This window comes from Suncus etruscus, chromosome 3 (genome assembly GCF_024139225.1).
Source record: "Suncus etruscus isolate mSunEtr1 chromosome 3, mSunEtr1.pri.cur, whole genome shotgun sequence".
In the NCBI taxonomy this organism is placed as follows: domain Eukaryota; kingdom Metazoa; phylum Chordata; class Mammalia; order Eulipotyphla; family Soricidae; genus Suncus; species Suncus etruscus.
The window spans coordinates 118,716,708-118,735,694 of NC_064850.1; the positions used below are offsets into that span (position 1 = coordinate 118,716,708).

General features: G+C 38.3%; 1 protein-coding gene across 1 annotated transcript in view; it reads left to right on the forward strand.

Moving 5' to 3' along the window:
- The window catches only part of INPP4B (inositol polyphosphate-4-phosphatase type II B), a 620,782-nt gene that overhangs the window by 75,747 nt on the left and 526,048 nt on the right, over positions 1-18,987 (forward strand). The window lies entirely within an intron of this gene.

The following is an 18,987-nucleotide window of genomic DNA, read 5'->3' on the forward strand; positions in this document are numbered from 1 at the left end:
CGTAAATCTATCAACATAATACACAACATCAATAACAAGAAAAATAAAAACCACATGATCATATCAATAGATGCAGAGAAAGCATTTGATAAGGTCCAACACCCATTCTTGATCAAAACTCTCAGCAAGATGGGAATGGAGGGAACCTTTCTCAATATAGTGAAGGCCATCTACCACAAGCCAGTGGCAAATATTATCCTCAATGGAGAAAAACTGAAAGCCTTCCCTCTAAATTCTGGCACAAGACAAGGCTGTCCTCTCTCACCACTCCTATTCAACATAGCACTGGAAGTACTTGCTATAGCGATTAGGCAAGAAAAGGATATCAAGGGAATCCAGATAGGAAAGGAAGAAGTCAAGCTCTCACTGTTTGCAGATGACATGATACTCTACTTAGAAAACCCTAAAGACTCTATCAAAAAGCTTCTAGAAACAATAGACTCATATAGCAAGGTGGCAGGCTACAAAATTAACACACAAAAATCAATGGCCTTTCTATACACCAACAGTAATAAAGAAGAAATGGACATTAAGAAAACAACCCCATTCACAATAGTACCACACAAACTCAAATATCTTGGAATCAACTTGACTAAATATGTGAAGGACCTATACAAAGAAAACTATAAAACTCTGCTCCAAGAAATAAGAGAGGACACACGGAAATGGAAACACATACCCTGCTCATGGATTGGCAGGATTAACATCATCAAAATGTCAATACTCCCCAAGGCATTATACAGATTTAATGCCATCCCTCTAAAGATACCCATGACATTCTTCAAAGAAGTGGATCAGACACTTTTGAAATTCATTTGGAACAATAAACACCCTCGAATAGCTAAAGCAATCATTGGGAAAAAGAATATGGGAGGAATTACTTTTCCCAACTTTAAACTGTACTACAAAGCAACAGTTATCAAAACAGCATGGTATTGGAATAAGGATAGGTCCTCAGATCAGTGGAATAGGCTTGAATACTCAGAAAATGTTCCCCAGAGATACAACCATCTAATTTTTGATAAAGGAGCAGGAAATCCTAAATGGAGCAGGGAAAGCCTCTTCAACAAGTGGTGTTGGCACAATTGGATAGCCACTTGCAAAAAATTAAACTTAGACCCCCAGCTAACATCATGTACAAAGGTAAAATCCAAATGGATTAAAGACCTCGATATCAGCCCCAAAACCATAAGATATATAGAACAGCACATAGGCAAAACACTACAGGACATTACAGGCATCTTCAAGGAGGAAACTGCACTCTCCAAGCAAGTGAAAGCAGAGATTAACAGATGGGAATATATTAAGCTGAGAAGCTTCTGCACCTCAAAGGAAATAGTGCCCAGGATACAAGAGCCACACACTGAGTGGGAGAAACTATTCACCCAATACCCATCAGATAAGGGGCTAATCTCCAAAATATACAAGGCACTGACAGAACTTTACAAGAAAAAAACATCTAACCCCATCAAAAAATGGGGAGAAGAAATGGACAGACACTTTGACAAAGAAGAAATACGCATGGCCAAAAGACACATGAAAAAATGTTCCACATCACTAATCATCAGGGAGATGCAAATCAAAACAACGATGAGATACCACCTCACACCCCAGAGAATGGCACACATCACAAAGAATGAGAATAAACAGTGTTGGCGGGGATGTGGAGAGAAAGGAACTCTTATCCACTGCTGGTGGGAATGCTGTCTAGTTCAACCTTTATGGAAAGCGATATGGAGATTCCTCCAAAAACTGGAAATCGAGCTCCCATACGATCCAGCTATACCACTCCTAGGAATATACCCTAGGAACACAAAAATACAATACAAAAACCCCTTCCTTACACCTATATTCATTGCAGCTCTATTTACCATAGCAAGACTCTGGAAACAACCAAGATGCCCTTCAACAGATGAATGGCTAAAGAAACTGTGGTACATATACACAATGGAATATTATGCAGCTGTCAGGAGAGATGAAGTCATGAAATTTTCCTATACATGGATGTACATGGAATCTATTATGCTGAGTGAAATAAGTCAGAGAGAGAGAGAAAAACGCAGAATGGTCTCACTCATCTATGGGTTTTAAGAAAAATGAAAGACACCCTTGTAATAATAATTTTCAGACACAAAAGAGAAAAGAGCTGGAAGTTCCAGCTCACCTCAGGAAGCTCACCACAAAGAGTGATGAGTTTAGTTAGAGAAATAACTACATTTTGAACTGTCCTAATATTGAGAATGTATGAGGGAAATGTAGAGCCTGTTTAGGGTACAGGCGGGGGTTGGGTGGGGAGGAGGGTGATTTGGGACTTGGGTGATGGGAATGTTGCACTGGTGATGGGTGGTGTTCCTTTTATGACTGAAACCCAAACACAATCATGTATGTAATCAAGGTGTTTAAATAAAAAAAAAAAAAAAAAAAAAAAATAAAAAAAAAAAAAAAAAAAAAAAACATACACAACACTGCACAACCTCTAAAACTTGGTGCTATGGAGAAATCCCAGATGGCTCTGTGCTCTTTTAAACCACATTATCTGAACTGTCAAAAGAAAAAAATTAATTTAATCACTTTTTTGTAGTTGTTCCTTACTATATAACAAACCAACCCAAAACATTTCTTTAAAAACAAAACCTGAGATTCATGATTTTTTACAATCTGTAGGTTACCTGTAGGGTAACTACAGTTCCAGGTATTAGCTATTCCTTCAGCCAGACCTGGTCCGCTGCAACCAAATGACTTGGCTGAAGACACTGTCATCCCAGATGTTGCAGTTGACAGTGGTTTCTGTGCACAACTCCAGTAGGCAAAGGAGGAAGAAACTGTTAAGTCTCCTGAGAGACTCATCTGTAGGACCTGGACATCCCATCTCCTCTCTGCCTTCCTATTCATCTAGTCATCAAACACATCTGGGAACTAGCCTAAATGCCAGGGGAGGGAAAATACATTTTGCCTCTTAATGGATGAAGAGGCAGAATAAACATGACCAGTCAACAGTGAACTAATTGTGTTGCTCACTTTGGGAAAGAAAATAATGAAGGATCCTCCTCAACATTTCCTAAAGAAGTGAAGGGAACTTATTACAAAGAAATAATGGCCATGACCATTTCATAGGGATCCACTGATGTGAAAAATATAAGCAGAAACCATGGCTTGTATCATTAATTTATAGTTCTCCCAAGGTGATTTTTCTATATGATAAGGGTGATTATATATTTGGGTCTTTTGGTACTATTCCACTCATGACCCAGAGTAATGATAAAAAATACCCACTCCTTTCTATTTTAAAATATCAATCTATGAGGAGTTAGAAAGATATTCGAGCAGGAGGGTACCAATAGCCAACCCAGGGTTGTCTCTGGTTGTAGCTAATCACATAGAGCTCATACCCTCCTTTCCCTAAATCCCCTAATCATACCGAGCTCACACCCTGCTTTCCCCTAACCTGGTTGACTGAGGCACATTATAAGTATCCCATTCTGACCCATAATAAATGAAGTAAACTCCCCAAAGTTGTTTTTAGATGGTTTGAATCCATACATGCTTATCCTCTGCTGTCCATTCTTCTGAGGACATGGTCATGAACTCACCCAGGAACTAACATCACCAGCTTCATCTCCACCTGGTACCCAATAGGAGGATGCAGAGAAAAGCATTCATGTAGATACTCTGCCTTCATGAAAGTAAACTATGAAACTATTACTCACTGATTAAGGTCTATACAAAGTGACTTTCTTGTGAAAAACGAGGAAAGAGGAATGGAAAAGACAAACTTTATAGTAAACTGATACATCACTGTATCTTACCTTGAAGATCAAGGTCAGTATCTTTATAGTAATTTATGTTGAGAACAGGAAATCCCAGTGTGATACAATAAAAATGACAGCTTACCTTCATGAACTTCTTCCACAGATCTCAGTCTAATCGTAGGTAAACATCAGGCAAATATCAGTTGAGAGAGTCCTCAAAAGGGCTGTGCAGTCATCAAAATTTGAGAAAGTCTGAGAAAACACAATATCTGAGTGCAATCATGTTTAATGTTTCTCTACATTAAAGTAAAAATTAAAGTAAAAAATCTAAAATAAAAATGAAGGAAATCTGCATAAACATGGTAACAATAATAACATCAACATATTGATATCAGTTTATTAGTGAAAATAAAGGCTCCAAATTAAAATACAAGATGCTAGTAATAGTTGGAAGTGGGTATGGCAGATACAGAACCTCTTCACCATCTTAATAATGTGTTTATATCTCCAATACTATTCTAAGATAGTTCTTTTTGTTTTGTTTTGTTTTTCTGGGCCATACCCAGTGACACTCAGGAGTTACTCCTGGCTATGAGCTCAGAAATTGCTCTTGGTTTGTGGGATCAAATGGGACACCGGGGATCAAACCAAGGTCTGTCCTGTATCAGCCGCATGCAAGGCAAACGCCTTACCACTGCACTATCTTTGCAGCCCAAGATGGTTCATTTTTAAAGATGCACTTGAGGGATATAAATCCAGAGATGGAGGGTCTCTGATACTTTATAAAGATGAAGATATGGTAATGCTGTACACTGAAACCACCAATATCAAAGTTATTGTAATCATGGTTCCTCAAGTACAATAAAAGAGTTGGATGAAAAGCATTTTGTTATAAACAAAGAAAAATTCTTCTCTTTTCTTTTTCTCACTCTTTATTTATCAGAAAAGGAGGAGAAACTGTGTAACACTGGAGGGAGATGCCATTCCACAGGTCTCCCAGACTAAGATGATGTAGAATTGTGGAGTTTCAAGAAGCTTTAAAATCCTCAAGAGATTAAAGTTTTTATTTTGATGAGAACACAATTGTTTTAAGTTGAATCATTTAATGATTAAGCTCTATGAAAATAGTTACCCTAAACAACTAGAAAAGGCCATGGTGTTTTTTTTTTTCAATAGAGGAAGGATTGTACAAAAGAGTGGATCTGTTATACACATTGTAGGACAAGAGCTTTGCTGTAAAAAAAGAAAAAATAGTGAAATTTGACACTATTACGAGGGGATCAAAACTAGCTAGAGGGAGGACAAGAGGTACAGAACGACCTAACTCATAGTAGGATATAAAGAAGCCTAGTTAAGGACCTAATAGATGTTCAAATAGTTGAGAACTGATCTACAGAACTGAACTTACTATGTTCGAAAGATGGCAGAGTGGGGATCATCTGTTGAGGGGAGGACTTTGACTACAGTAGAGGAAAGTGGGCACTGATGGAGGTTGTGGGGTTGGAGCCCTGTATGCATGAAGCCCTGTTAAGAGGACTATAAATCATTGTGACTAAAATCACATTATTTAAAATGTGATCTAAAAAGTCCATGATACAAATAAGTGCCATTTCTTAATTTCTCTTTAGTAATCCAGATAGTTCAACAAACTTGTTCAATGAAATATGTATGAGATTAATGTATGCAGCCACTTGCAAATAGGCATTGCATTTGATTTTCTGAATCTCACACACTGTGTTTTTCCCCACCCATGGTACAAAAAGCTCCCTCCCACTGGCCTCCATTGGCATTCATGTGTTTGCTCACAGTTGAGTGTGTGCAGATCTTTTTGTTTGGGGTTAGCAGTGGGAGATGGATGGTTGGGGGGATAAAACATTCTGCTGCCTCTGACTTCCTTGGGCTGGGTCGATCTGCTACTGAAAGAGAAGGAAGGCTCACAATAAAAACTTTCAGGAGATAAACTGGGTAAATGTGGTGATCATAGTAAGATGGTGGAGCTATTTTTGGCCCAGGTGTAATATGTATCACAGAGCTGGAAGGAGACATTTCCTGGCCTTCTCTGGAGACTCAACTTCATCACTGTGAGCAATTTTACAATACACATGGACAGATGATTTGACAGAGAATACAAGTGATCTCACACCCATTTCAACAGTGGCAGTGGTGTAGTTTCCTGTTCCTAGCAGGATTAGGGTAGTGGAATTTGAAAGTATAGAAGAGGGAGAATGACCACATGACCAAATGGCTTTTTCTAGGCTTTAAGGGACATTATTGTGGAGACAGTCTAATTTGTTGTTTAGGTAGGTAGATCTAAGGATTACTTATAGTTTTTTTTAACACTTGATATAACGAGGACCCCATTAGTATAAACAAATTGACAAGATTAATTAGAGATGTGCATATTTTATGAGTTCTTTAGTGGTAGCAGTCACTATTTTTTATTCCTCTATTTTTCAGATCAATAAAATGGATTTGGGATGAGGTTAGATGATGGTAATAACCCTAATGTACTAGTAAAAGTGAAATTCTGTTTTAATAATTTAGTGAATCATATATGTATAACTAATAATAACTGGTTATTGACTCTGATTTGGAGAACTTGCACATAAAATATCAATTGTAGAAGTTTGAGTAGGCCAATTTCTGATCCCAATTCATCATAACTGTATTATGGTCAGTCTGTATTACTAATTTTGACTGAATCAGGAACTTCTGGGAGTTTGTCTCTGAATTTTAGCAGCCTTACACCAACAAGCAAAATAAATGTCAGATAAAGAAGCTGTACCAGGCTTCCCACTAATAAGCGGTCTGGTCCATATCTATTTCATAAAGTTCTGCTCTCTCAAAAAAGCCTTTATAAAAAGCTCATTTTCTGTTTGGATAGGCCATATATTTTTATAGATGAATGATTCTACTAGTAATAATGAACATTGTCAGCTTTGTGAATCATTGACTTTTCTCTGGAACATCTCAGTTCCAGGTGACATAAAATTTCAGTGCACATCTTTTCTGCCCAGTTTTCTCCCACTACACCTGGCAAAATAGAATTTGTGTTTATTACTTCTAGTTCGATAGAACCCTAGTTACCTGGGTTTTTTTCTGTTTACTCTGAGAACAGCCTCCTGGTAAAGCAGATGGACTATGTACTCTTTTCTCAACTAATTTTTGTAGACTCATCTGACACCTTTCTCAAATGAAGAGTTAATGCTCTAATCTTAGATCTTAACAAAACTCCTGTATCATTTTTGTAATATTTGCTTGTTTCTTACACCTGTCCATGAGTAGGTTTATTTTCTGAACTGTTAGATGATTAGATTCTCGACAGATTAGGGGAATGATGAGAGATGGTCTTCAGCTCTGCCAGGGTCTTTATAGTATGAACAAATTGGCAGCTGCAGGTGTAATGTGCCTGGGAGGAGAAAAAGCATGTTCAACTACTGATGTGTCAAATCACTAGAATGTGGCTGTCGCTGGCTCTCACCAGGCACAGCTGCCTTAGTATACTTTTTTAAGTTGGAATTTTTTCTTTGACATGTTTAATATTCTTTTGTTTGAACATAAATGTTGAATGGAGTGAGCTTGTGCCTGAGTTGTTTTTTTGTTTGTTTGTTTTGTTTTTAATTTGATTTTGATCTAGTGATGCTCAGGGTTTACTCCTGAGTCTGCACTCAAAAATTCCTCCAACTAGTGCTCAGGGGGCCATATTCCCAGGATGCTTTGAATTGAATCCACATACAAGGGAATGCCCTACCCACAATACATACCATTGTTCCAGCCCCACCTCTAGTCATTTTAAAGCAACGCTTACTGTATCTTTCCCAATCCCCTGTGTCTTTCAAATCAGTGATGAGGTTGTTTTATCCTTCTAAGACTCTGGGATCATCTCACAAAGAGCAATCTCCTACACAGATACCCGATATAAAGTGATTGCCATGCTCTGTTAACGTGTCGGTCATCTGAAGGAAGATGAATCATTGGAAACAGTAGTTATGGGATGAGGTGGACTCCTATCTATTTCTTTATAACCTGAAGCTCATGGAAAATTGTTGCTTAATGGCTGATAGTTTCGGAGATAGCCTGTGGATCAATAAACTGGCAGGAACTGCAGTAGTGTGTTTGCTTGCCCTTGATTGTCAAGAGAGATGCGACCTGAGTCATAACCGCCTAGATAGAAATCCTTGAGTGCTTTTCTTAGTAGAGCAAAAAACTTGGAGGAAAAAGTTCCCCACAGCCTTTGAGGAATAGAAAAACATGTCCTTTCTTTTTTTTTCCCCTCCAGGATTCCATGTCCTTTCTTCAAAGGGTAAACAAAAATAAATTTTTCTAAGCCTGATAGATTTTTCTCAGCTTTCTTTTCCTTTGGTTCTATTTCTTATACCCTCAATCGTGGTAAGCCATGTGGCTCTCTGCCCTTTCTCTTCAATATTCCACATTTCCTTCAGACCTATTTCTTCCAGCAAAAATCTCCCAGTGATAGAGCACAGGCATCCACATCCCTCTTTGATTGGAAGATGAATCCTGTACAGTTTGTGCAATTAGTAAATGTCCTGGGTCTGAGCCAGATGCCAATATAATAATGGAAGGTTTCGTATCACTGTGAATATATGCAGCCAGCTGAAAAGGAAGCGGCACCCTCTCATCTACCCAAGAAGCTGAAATAGTGTGAGAAGAAGATTAAATGACTTTGGCCCAATTTATTTAATGTATTTCTTTTCTCTAGTTTAACTCTGTCGCATAAAATGGAACAGTTCCCACCTTCTCTGAGGCCACCAAAATGTTTCAGGCATTTAGGAGTAGGAAAAGGGTAAAAAATGCAAAAAGAAAATCAGATATTCATTAAATGTTTTATTTTTCTTTCTTCTTTTAATATTTGACATAGAAACGTGAACTATATAAGCACAGTTTTATTTCTTAGCAGAGTAACACCTGGATTTTGAGCACAGCTAGCACATCAACTCTTTAAATTTCACCTTTCCCCAAATTAACTCTCTCTCTCTCTTGATTAGAGATCCTTCATCAAGAAATCTTTTCTATTAACATTCTCTTCGGATGCATATCTGAAGCAGGTAGTAATAGAAAGAATGAATCTGGGTGTGGGACTTGTTCCATGTTCTGAGAAGCTAATATCAGCCAAGCTCGGACTTATATGCCAGAGGCTAAACGCTTCACCTTGTTCAACTCATATAGTATTTGCTTTGGTCTGAGATGCCACAACTTTCTTTGCAGCTTTCTCCAAAGCTGGAATGTCACATCACAGTTATCAGAGCTAGCAAGTTGCAGAGATGGGACTGAAGCCTAAGATTTCTGTTCATTTCCTGATACCTTGTGTGGGGGCCTGCTTTCTTGAACGCAGTGTTGGTTACTGCTCTGTGTGACTGCCATGAGCAAGGGCCCTGTTCTTCTGTCCTTCTCTGTGCTTTGAATTTGATCTTCAGCTTCTCAAATGCTCTAGAGTCTACTTGCTCTGGTTCTGGCCCCAAACAACTCCTCCTTCCCTCATTACACTTGCCTGGCTGACTGTGTTCTTAAAACCTCTGTGAACTGTCCCCATCCCTGAGACAGCCTCACAATCCCACATTAATGAACTTCTGCTCTCCATCCCACAAGCGTATGTAGACACTTTCCATACTTTCCTGGCATGTATCATAACTTTTCATAACTCTCACAGCAAATATGATAAATGCTTATCTACATATTAATTTTATATAATACATCCCCAATAATGTTTTTCCTTTAAATATTTTTCTCTTTCATGAGGAAACCAAGTAACTTTGTATTTGGGATTCAATAAATTATATTTTATGAGTAAAAGTAAATATCTATTACAATGGGAGTCTTATCTTGAATTTGACAAAAGTTATTTGATTAAGATATGAGCATCATTTAAAATAATAAACTAATATGCATTGCTTTCCAGTTTGATAGTTTCTCCTCATAAAGGATGGAAAATTAGTCAAGGACATATTTGTCACTAAGAGCTAAAGCTTCACATGAACACATAATTTATTACAGTTAAGACGAGTGAATCACCTTCTGTTTTCCTTTTTTTTTCTGGAGTCACATATATTGGTGTTCATGGTTTCTTCCTAGATCTGTAGTCAAAGGTCACTCCCAGTGGGCTCAGCTCTCCTTCAGAATACCAGGGACTGAACCCAGATCTGCATATACAAGGCCAATTTCTCTGACTGTTATAACATCTCTGTCCAAGAACTGGTAAATCATTTTAAAGAGACAGCAGACAAGTGAATCTAACTGGTGGTACAGCATTTCTGATGAACTGTGACCACTACCCTCCCCCAGTTTGTATGGTGTGGCCTTAACACTAGAATTTTCTGATGGAGGTAGTTAAGTAGGAGTAAGGCTATTGGGTTGGGCCTTAATTCAATGTGATGAGCATCCTTGTAACATAAGAGCATGTGAACACTCATACCACCAACATGCATTCTTATAGAAGAAAGATCTCAGGCACCAGGGAGGATATCATCTATTATCTACAAGCCAAGGGGCAAGGTTATAGGAGAAACCAACCATGCCAATGTCTTGGAGTTAGACTGCCACTCACCAGCACCCTGAGAAAAATAAGGTTTTTTGTTGAAATTCTGTTCTGGGAATTCTGTTAGACAGTGTTAGGAATCCAGCATGGTATCTTAGTAACAGGGAAGCTGCACATCAAGTGACAAAAAAGAGCAGATAGTTGCAAAGATAGACAAATCTCTGCCTGTTCAAGTTGGGCTATAGGAGGAAGAGTAGAAGAGTGTTCTCAACTTGTTGGCAAGACTGTGATGTCTGGGGCAGATTCCTCAGTCTGTCTTGGCCCGATGTCACCACACATTTGATTCTTGTATCAACCCAATAGTAGACAGTGGTATAGGAATCATTAAACCTTCATTTGAGATTCTGTGATTTGAAATACTGTTAGAATTGGGTTCTTATGCACATAATTTCAACACCATCCCCACTGTACTCATATCCCTTATTATCCCCCCTTTCAACATACTCTCCCCCAACTTAGTTGTACAGATAAATTCTTTGATATGTTCCTTTTGGCCCTTTGTTGTTACCGTATTTATTTGAGTATAGCATGCACCTGTGTATAACACGCACCCCTAATTTTCTATTAAAAATCGGTATAAAATTTTGTTTCACACCAAGCATTGTAATTGACAAAAAAAAGTTGTTGAACACGTGTGGCCATTGATAAAAATCATTTATTGACAACTTAAAATGTTATAAACACAATACCAAAATAAAATTACCAGTAATAATATTTATTTAGAATGCTTCAAAGTCAGATTCATCATCAGATACACTAAAGAGTTGTTCCCATTCTTCTTGAGTTAATTTTTCATCAGTGTCCCAGTTGGCAGGAACATTTGTTTCTCCAGTTTCTTGGCTTTCTTCTGAGTCTGAATTCCACAGCAGGTCGTCTTCTGTGCCGTCCATTTGATTGCGGATGCCTGTCTTCAAAAAACTCTTGATGATCATTTCTTTTGGTATGTCTTCCCACGATGTTTTAACCCAGGATGTCACAAGAGACAGGCCAGGTTTCTTGAGGTTTGTTTCTTTCTTTGCCCTAGCGTACAGTGCGCGGCTGCATCCCAGAAAAGGCGCAGTGCTAACTTACAGTTCGCCTGCGCCCTCATTGGACCAGCCACCACTGCCACCCCACCCCAACCCTTGTTTATAATGCGCACCCAAACTTCGATTTCTTTTTTTTTCTTCTTCTTTTTTTTTTTTTTGGTAGAAAATTCTGCACGTTATACTCAAATAAATACGGTACCTTGTTTTGTATTTGTAAGTTCCACATATGAGATTTATCTTTCTGTGTCTGTCCGTTTCCTTCTGGCTGAGTTTACTCAACATGATATCCTCGAGTTTCATCTATGCTGCTGCGAAGTGCATGATTTTGTTCTTTGAGCTGCATAGTTTTATATTCTGTACATATACCACACCTTTTTGATCAATTAATATGTATATGTGAATTTGATTGTTTCATATTTTGGCTATTGTATTACTAAGTATGGTGATGAATACAGATGAGCATATATCCTATTGAATTAATTTTTTTATATTTGGGGGAAAGATGCCAAGAAGTGTTTTCTCTGGGTAATTTGTGTGATAATTTGATTCCCATTTCATGTAAGAAACGTAAGTCTCCAACCACTAGGATTCATGTTGAGGCTGAAGGTAGGATCTTATGCTTCTGACCAAAAACATGTGACATATGTGATAGGGTAAACATGATGACATGTATGACATGTAAGACATTTGTTTTGTGAAATTTTCGTATCCATATGGCTTCAGAGTCCTTTGCTTATTTTAATGTGATAAGAAGCTGTTTTAGGGGAACCATACCCCATGTCTTCCAACACAGTACTGCAGGTGACCTTTGTCTATTGAGGGTAGCCTCTGGCCAAAACCAGTACATCTTGGCTTCTCAAATAAAGCTTCAGTTTTACTGAATTCTTCTAACAATATGAGTGAACTTGAAAGAAGCTTCTGTCCCAGTCAGCCTCAGATAAAACCAGATTCTTAGTTGACCTATTAAATACAGTTAAAAGACCTCCAATCAGAGGAACTGTCAATGCTATTCCAGGATTCTTGACCCACAGAAACTGTTTACTGATAAAGGAGTGAGGGTATTTTTTTGGGGAGGGGGAGAGGGAGGTGAAGTTAGGGTGAAATATTTCTTTGGATTTCTCCCAATGGTGCTCAGATTACTCCAGGAACTGTGCTCTCATAGATCACTCCTGGAAGTGACTGGGGAGCCCTGTACAATATTAATGATTAAATCTGCAATAGAAGCACCTTACTAACTGTACTATCTCTCTGACTTTTGTTTCGGGATTTTGTTGTTATTGTTAAAAGTTACAAAGTTAGTGGTAATAGAGTCCTATAGTGATATATGATTAACATAATTGGTTTTCTGTCTAGGCAGGGTTTGGGAAACCATATAGGATGCTGAGAACCCAGGTCAATCTTGTACAAAGTCAGTGCCCTTTCTACGGTACTATTTCTTAGGACCCTTGGCCCCTACTTAGACCCCCAAAATCTAGCAAGAATTTAGTTAGTAACGCATAGGGCTATTAAATGTAACACATTATTGTATGCATTTTTTTATGGAGGGGAGCCAGTTAAAATAGAGTGGAAAAAATGCAAGCTTAATTTAAATGTGATTTTAAAATTGGGCTTTACTATGAAATGACTATTATTGACAATGCACTGTCTCATTCTTGAGCTGTTATTGATGATGCTATGAGGGCATCCCATCTCTCTCTGGGATACCCCAGATGTGTGGAAAGTGGCCCCCACTTTAATAAAGAGAAATCTAAAGGGACACATTTATACTGAAGCTTGAGGTCTCCATGTTGACCAACATCATGGTCTTCTGAACAGCCTCAGTTATTCATATTATAAATATTCTTTTTGCTTGTTTGTTTTTGGGCCACACCCGGTGATACTCAGGAATTACTCCTGGCTATGCACTCAGAAATCGCTCCTGACTTTGGGACCATATATGATTCCAGAGGATCGAACCGAGGTCTGTCCTGGATCAGCAGTGTGCAAGGCAAACACCCTACTCTTTTGCTATTTCTCTGGCCCTGATATTACAAATATTCTTTTCTTATCCAGGACTGTGCACACACGTGTCCCTAAACACTACTCTAGACTTGTCGGGTCAGTGTGTGTGTGGGGGGGGTGGTCTCTGCCCTGGGAGATGAGGACTGGTAAAAACTTTAGGACTGGATTCACTCTCTGGTCTTCACACTGCTGGAAAGATTTGCCAGAGAATATAGATTGTGTAGTAGACACAGTTTTATCTAGGAGATATAGGAGAGGCCAGAGAGCAGGGAGCCCCAGAAGCAAAGGAAAGCATTGCTGAGGGACACTGGATGTCCTCGGGGTCATGGATGTATAGTCATCAGTACCTTTTTGGAAAGCTCATTCCAGAGAGTTTTGGTTTCATTTTTGTTTTCAAATCCCCAAGTCCCTCAGCTTGAGTTGAGGGCCATTACTGAGGGTGGTGTTCAAGGAGAAGGACCTTTACTTTTCTGGAGATTTCTTTCCAGCTCTGATATCTTATCAAAGCATCATGCCTGGCAACCAGTGATTTCTGGACAAGGAGCAGGTTTTGTCCTGGTCTGTCACCACTGTGTTCCTTTTCATAGTATATCTTATCTCTCCAGTCATTTCTTGATTTTTGAGGCTTTTTTTCTTCTTTTACAAACATTTCTTAGTAATTTTATGGCTTTTTTTGGGTCTCTCTTAAATTTACTACCAGGAGCCCCCGGCCGACTGCCTTCTCAGTAGCTTCTGCCCATTCATCAAGACTCTCTCAGGTTTCTGGAAGTTTCTCCATGATCGTTCTTTTGTCTGAGGCTGATTCAATTATTTTTTTAATTTCACTAATCATCAGGAAGGCTGTATTGTCAGTCTTCATCTTCATCTTTCTTACAGACCTTTCATTCCTTTCTCTCTTTGTACACCAGCAGCAGTCTTCCCTCTACTCCAAAGGGCAGTATTCTGGGCAAAAATCCTCTTATAGAAGCTCGCCAACCCCATCCACACATCCAGAGAATAAGACACCTTTGTGTATTCAATTGAAGTATAAGTTACAAAAATATTGAAGATATGAAAGTGGTACAGGCTTTACAAGCAATAAAATATGCAATACTCTATTAAATTCTATGCATGTCATAATTCTTAAATAATACCATTATTTTCTCTTCCCTTTCAAATCTATTTGGAATGATTATAATTTATGCTGCAGCCCTTTTATGTGATTAAAGAGTTTTGAGTTTAATCTACACGAACAACTTATTTCATCACTTTCTTGACTCTAGATAGTCAACGAAACAGCTAGCCTGGATTAGTGGTGTTTGCTGATAGCTGTAGTAAAAATGCTTCTCTTTGTGGCCTATAATTACTACCATGAGATCCCAGATGTGCAATTGAGGGAGTGCTCAGTAGCTCATTCCAGGGTTTTTTTTTCTGCCACTGATAAATGCAACAGATTAATATAAGCATAAATAATGGCAAATGCTATAAAGCAATTAGGAATTATGAAGTTTTATATTCTAGCATCAGGTCTAATAAAGTTTATTAAAAATAATTCAAAAGAATGGCTGTGGGTTTTATTTTCAATCTAATCCTTTGGTCTTTGGGTCACACACAATGGTGCTCAGAGCTGTCTTTTGGTTGTATGAACAGGGATCATTTTTATCAGGATTTAGAAAGTCTATGTGTACTGCCTGGGATTCCAAGCAACTGTATTTCCTGCTGTACTAACTCTCCAGCCCCATATGAGTTTTTAATAGCCAATTGGCAAGATTTCAGAAAAGATATCAGTCAGCATGTCGGATGTGACTCTACCTGGGGCTCAAATAGAGATATGATTTGAATGTATTAGGGAGTCCAGAGAAGGTAGAAATTTATTTGAATAAAGAATTTAGGAAAGAAAATTAAAGTTATCCCTAAATGACAACCATTTCTTTTTTTATAATTATCTTTATTTAAACACCATGATTACAAATATGATTATAGTTGTAAGATTACAGTCATGTAAAGAACATCCCCCTTCACCAGTGCAACATTCCCACCACCAATTTCCCAGATCTCCCTCCTCCCCACCCCCCACACCTGTACTCGAGACAGACTTTCTACTTCCCTCATTCATTCACATTGTTATGATAGTTTTCAGTGTAGTCATCTCTCCAACTGCACTCATCACTCTATGTGATGAGCTTCATGTCATGAGCTGCGCCTACTAGCCCTCATCTCTTTTGTCTCTGAGTTACTGTTAAAAATGTCTTTCATTTTTCTTAAAGCCCATAGATGAGTGAAACCATTCTGTGTCTTTCTCTCTCCCTTTGCCTTACTTCACTCAGCATAATAGATTCCATGTACATCCATGTATAGGAAAATTTCATGACTTCATCTCTCCTGATGGCTGCATAGTATTCCATTGTGTATATGTACCACAGTTTCTTTAGCCACTCATCTGTTGAAGGGCATCTTGGTTGTTTCCAGAGTCTGGCTATTGTAAATAGTGCTGCAATGAATATAGGTGTAAGAAAGGGATTTTTGTATTGTATTTTTGTGTTCCTCGGATATATTCCTAGGAGTGGTATAGCTGGATCGTACTGAAGCTCAATGTCCAGTTTGTAAAGGAATCTCCATATCGCTTTCCATAAAGGTTGTACTAGACGGCATTCCCACCAGCAGTGAAAAAGAGTTCCTTTCTCTCCACATCCCCGCCAGCACTGCTTGTTTTCCTTTTTTGTGTGTGCCAATCTCAGTGGCCTGAGGTGGTACCTCATAGTAGTTTTGATTTGCATCTCCCTGACGAGATTAGTGATGTTGAGCATCTTTTCATGTGCCTTTTGGCCATTTGCCTTTCTTCTTTTTCAAAGTGTCTGTTCATTTCTTCTCCCCATTTTTTGATGGGGTTAGTTGGTTTTTTCTTGTATAGTTCTGTCAGTACCTTGTAAATTTTGGATATTAGTTCTTTGTCTGATGAGTATTGGGTGAATAATTTCTCCCACTCAGTAGGTGGCCTTTGTATTGTGGGCACTATTTCCTTTGAGATGCAGAAACTTCTCAGCTTAATATAGTCCCATCTGTTTATCTCTGCTTCCATTTGTTTGGAAAGTGCTGTCTCCTCCTTAAAGATGCCTTTGTCCAACCATTTCTTATGAATTTTAGTGTTAGTTCCCCCAGAGAATTTTTATATTCTAAGCACTTTAATCTGATTATAGATACTCATGATATTCATTGATTCAATATTATTAACTTCTTGCACATATGGACTAAAAAAATTGGGGGGTTAAGTTATTTAAGTATAATTTTTAAAAATAATGTAACCCTGTGTCAATTTTTATTGGCAGTGTCAAAGCACATGGCATAATGTATAACTGTCTTGCATGTACTAAACAGAAAGAAAGTGTTGAAGTAACTCAGGTTGTTGGAACTAGGATGAAGCTGATTGTATTGACAAAGCCCATTTGGCAGGACAAGTGACAGTCATTAGACTGTGGGAGGTAAGTCCTGGCTCAGTCCATTGTGGGATAGGAGAGGTTAGAGACTCATCAGTGCAGTGTTCAGAGCTCCCACTCCTTCTATTAAAAAGGAGCACAGTAGTAGTCCCCATTGCATGGCTGTCTTAACTGTGTGTGCAGTTTAGAATTTGATGCAAGTTGTCCTCATCTTCATTATTCTTAGTGCAAATCACCAACTCCTTGTTAAGCCAAAGATCTGCAAATTGCATAAGCTGTACAAGGAAAATGTAGCACATCCTGTTGGTGCTCAGACAAGTTTTTGTCTTGTTTGAATTGCTCCCTGTAGTTGCACAGTCTGAATGTGAATTTTATTTTTCCATTGTAGCAAGTAGGCGGGAGGAGGTGGTGGATTGCAGACTCACTCCACCACACATACATGAACCACACACACTCACATTTATGTATAACACATGCACCCACACATTACATGTGTGTGTATGCACCAGACGTGTGCACAAGGTACCATAATGCACTCATGTGTGTGCATTTGTCACATGGTACTGCATGAATTCACCTGCATGTATGCATGTGCTACAGTACACACATATACTCACACATCATATAGCACAATGCAACATTCACACACAATCACACACCATAATTCATTCATGTATATGCAACACCATTCATATATGCAGACACATGTGCAGCACATGTACACTTGTGCAACACACATGCACTCACTACACCAAACATGCAACATGGTATGATCACAGAAAAAGATGCTGGTTTTATTTTGGTTTGTGGTGTTTTATTTTTTATTTTTGGGGCCACACCTGGTGGTGCTTAGATGCTATAACCAGTTCACAGCTTGAGAAGATGCTCCCAATAGTGCTAAGGTAGAGGGCATGTGTTGGCAGAGATCAAATGAGAGGCCCTTGAATATATGCTTTTGACTTTAAAAGGCTCATGCTGAGAAGGGTTTGGGAAATGTATTCTCAATGTGGCTTTTGTGCCTTTCTTTCTCTAGAAGATTTGTCATATTTTCCTTAATTCCTTGACATCCTGCAATTTTATGATTATACTTCATATATTTTTCTTATGTGGTGTCACTTGTGCAACTAAGGAAGTTAAAGGTAAATCAGGAAAGACAATTGGTTATAATATAAAAAGTCTGCCTAGAATCTTAATGGGTAGCTTTTTATAATATCAGTGTAAAAAAGAAGACATTTTGAGAAAGGTCTTTATTGCAAATGTATGGTAGCTTATTTTTAAGCTTAATCCATGGCATTTCTACAGCATAAATTCTCTGAATTTTGCCCTTTATTCTTCTAGACCCTCTACCTTTCTATTAGCATACACTCTAATAGAGAAAGAATTATTGCTTGTTCTGTTCACTACTATTTCCCTAAACATGAAGTAAATGCCCAGTGCCTATTAGGAGTTCCATAAATATTTGTTAAATAAACAAATTAGCTTCAGTTGTAGATAGAGTGAAATTATAGCTGTGTTACATTTGGAATGTCAGAAAAATCATAAATGTTCTTTAGGCTAGTTAGAGAGCATTAGAGCTTGTGCCTTTCAACTTAGTGGATTTGTGACAACTGTCAAAATCACAGACCAGCATTCTGTCTCTTCAGCAGAGCCTGCTGTGTATGGCTTAGGCTTCAGCACTACAGTGATTTGAGCAGCCAGGTAGATGGTACACATGGCAGCACCAGAGCACCAGGCATCATTGTGGAACAGAGAGCTGTGAGATGCAGTTTTTGTGACATGGCACTGTTGTATCCTTGTTTCATTTTCATGCCCGTTTTTCCAAGAACATCTCATTGAAACCAACCTGCATATGAGGTTGATGGTCATTGTTCCAATAGTCATATTAACTAAAAAAAATCTGATTTTTCTGTAGATTCATTGTGCTGACTATTACACCTTATTGCTGAGTACATTGTGTTTATATTATTACTTACAAGTGCTGATATCATTACTATGTCATTGTCACTCTAGGCCTTTCAGGTTTTTAGCCATAAAATACTAGAAAGGCATTGGAGCATAGTAGAAATAGTAGATGGTTGGCAGGAAACCTTGGTTTGTTAATTAAACTTGGGCATTTTCACAGTCCTTGCCTGCCTCTCCATTGTCTCATCTGTTAAATTAGAGCAGGTCAGGATTCTCTGAAATTTGTAAATAAATTTATATGCTATAATCTCCCTTTTGGTTCTTTATCTTGAATGAATCCA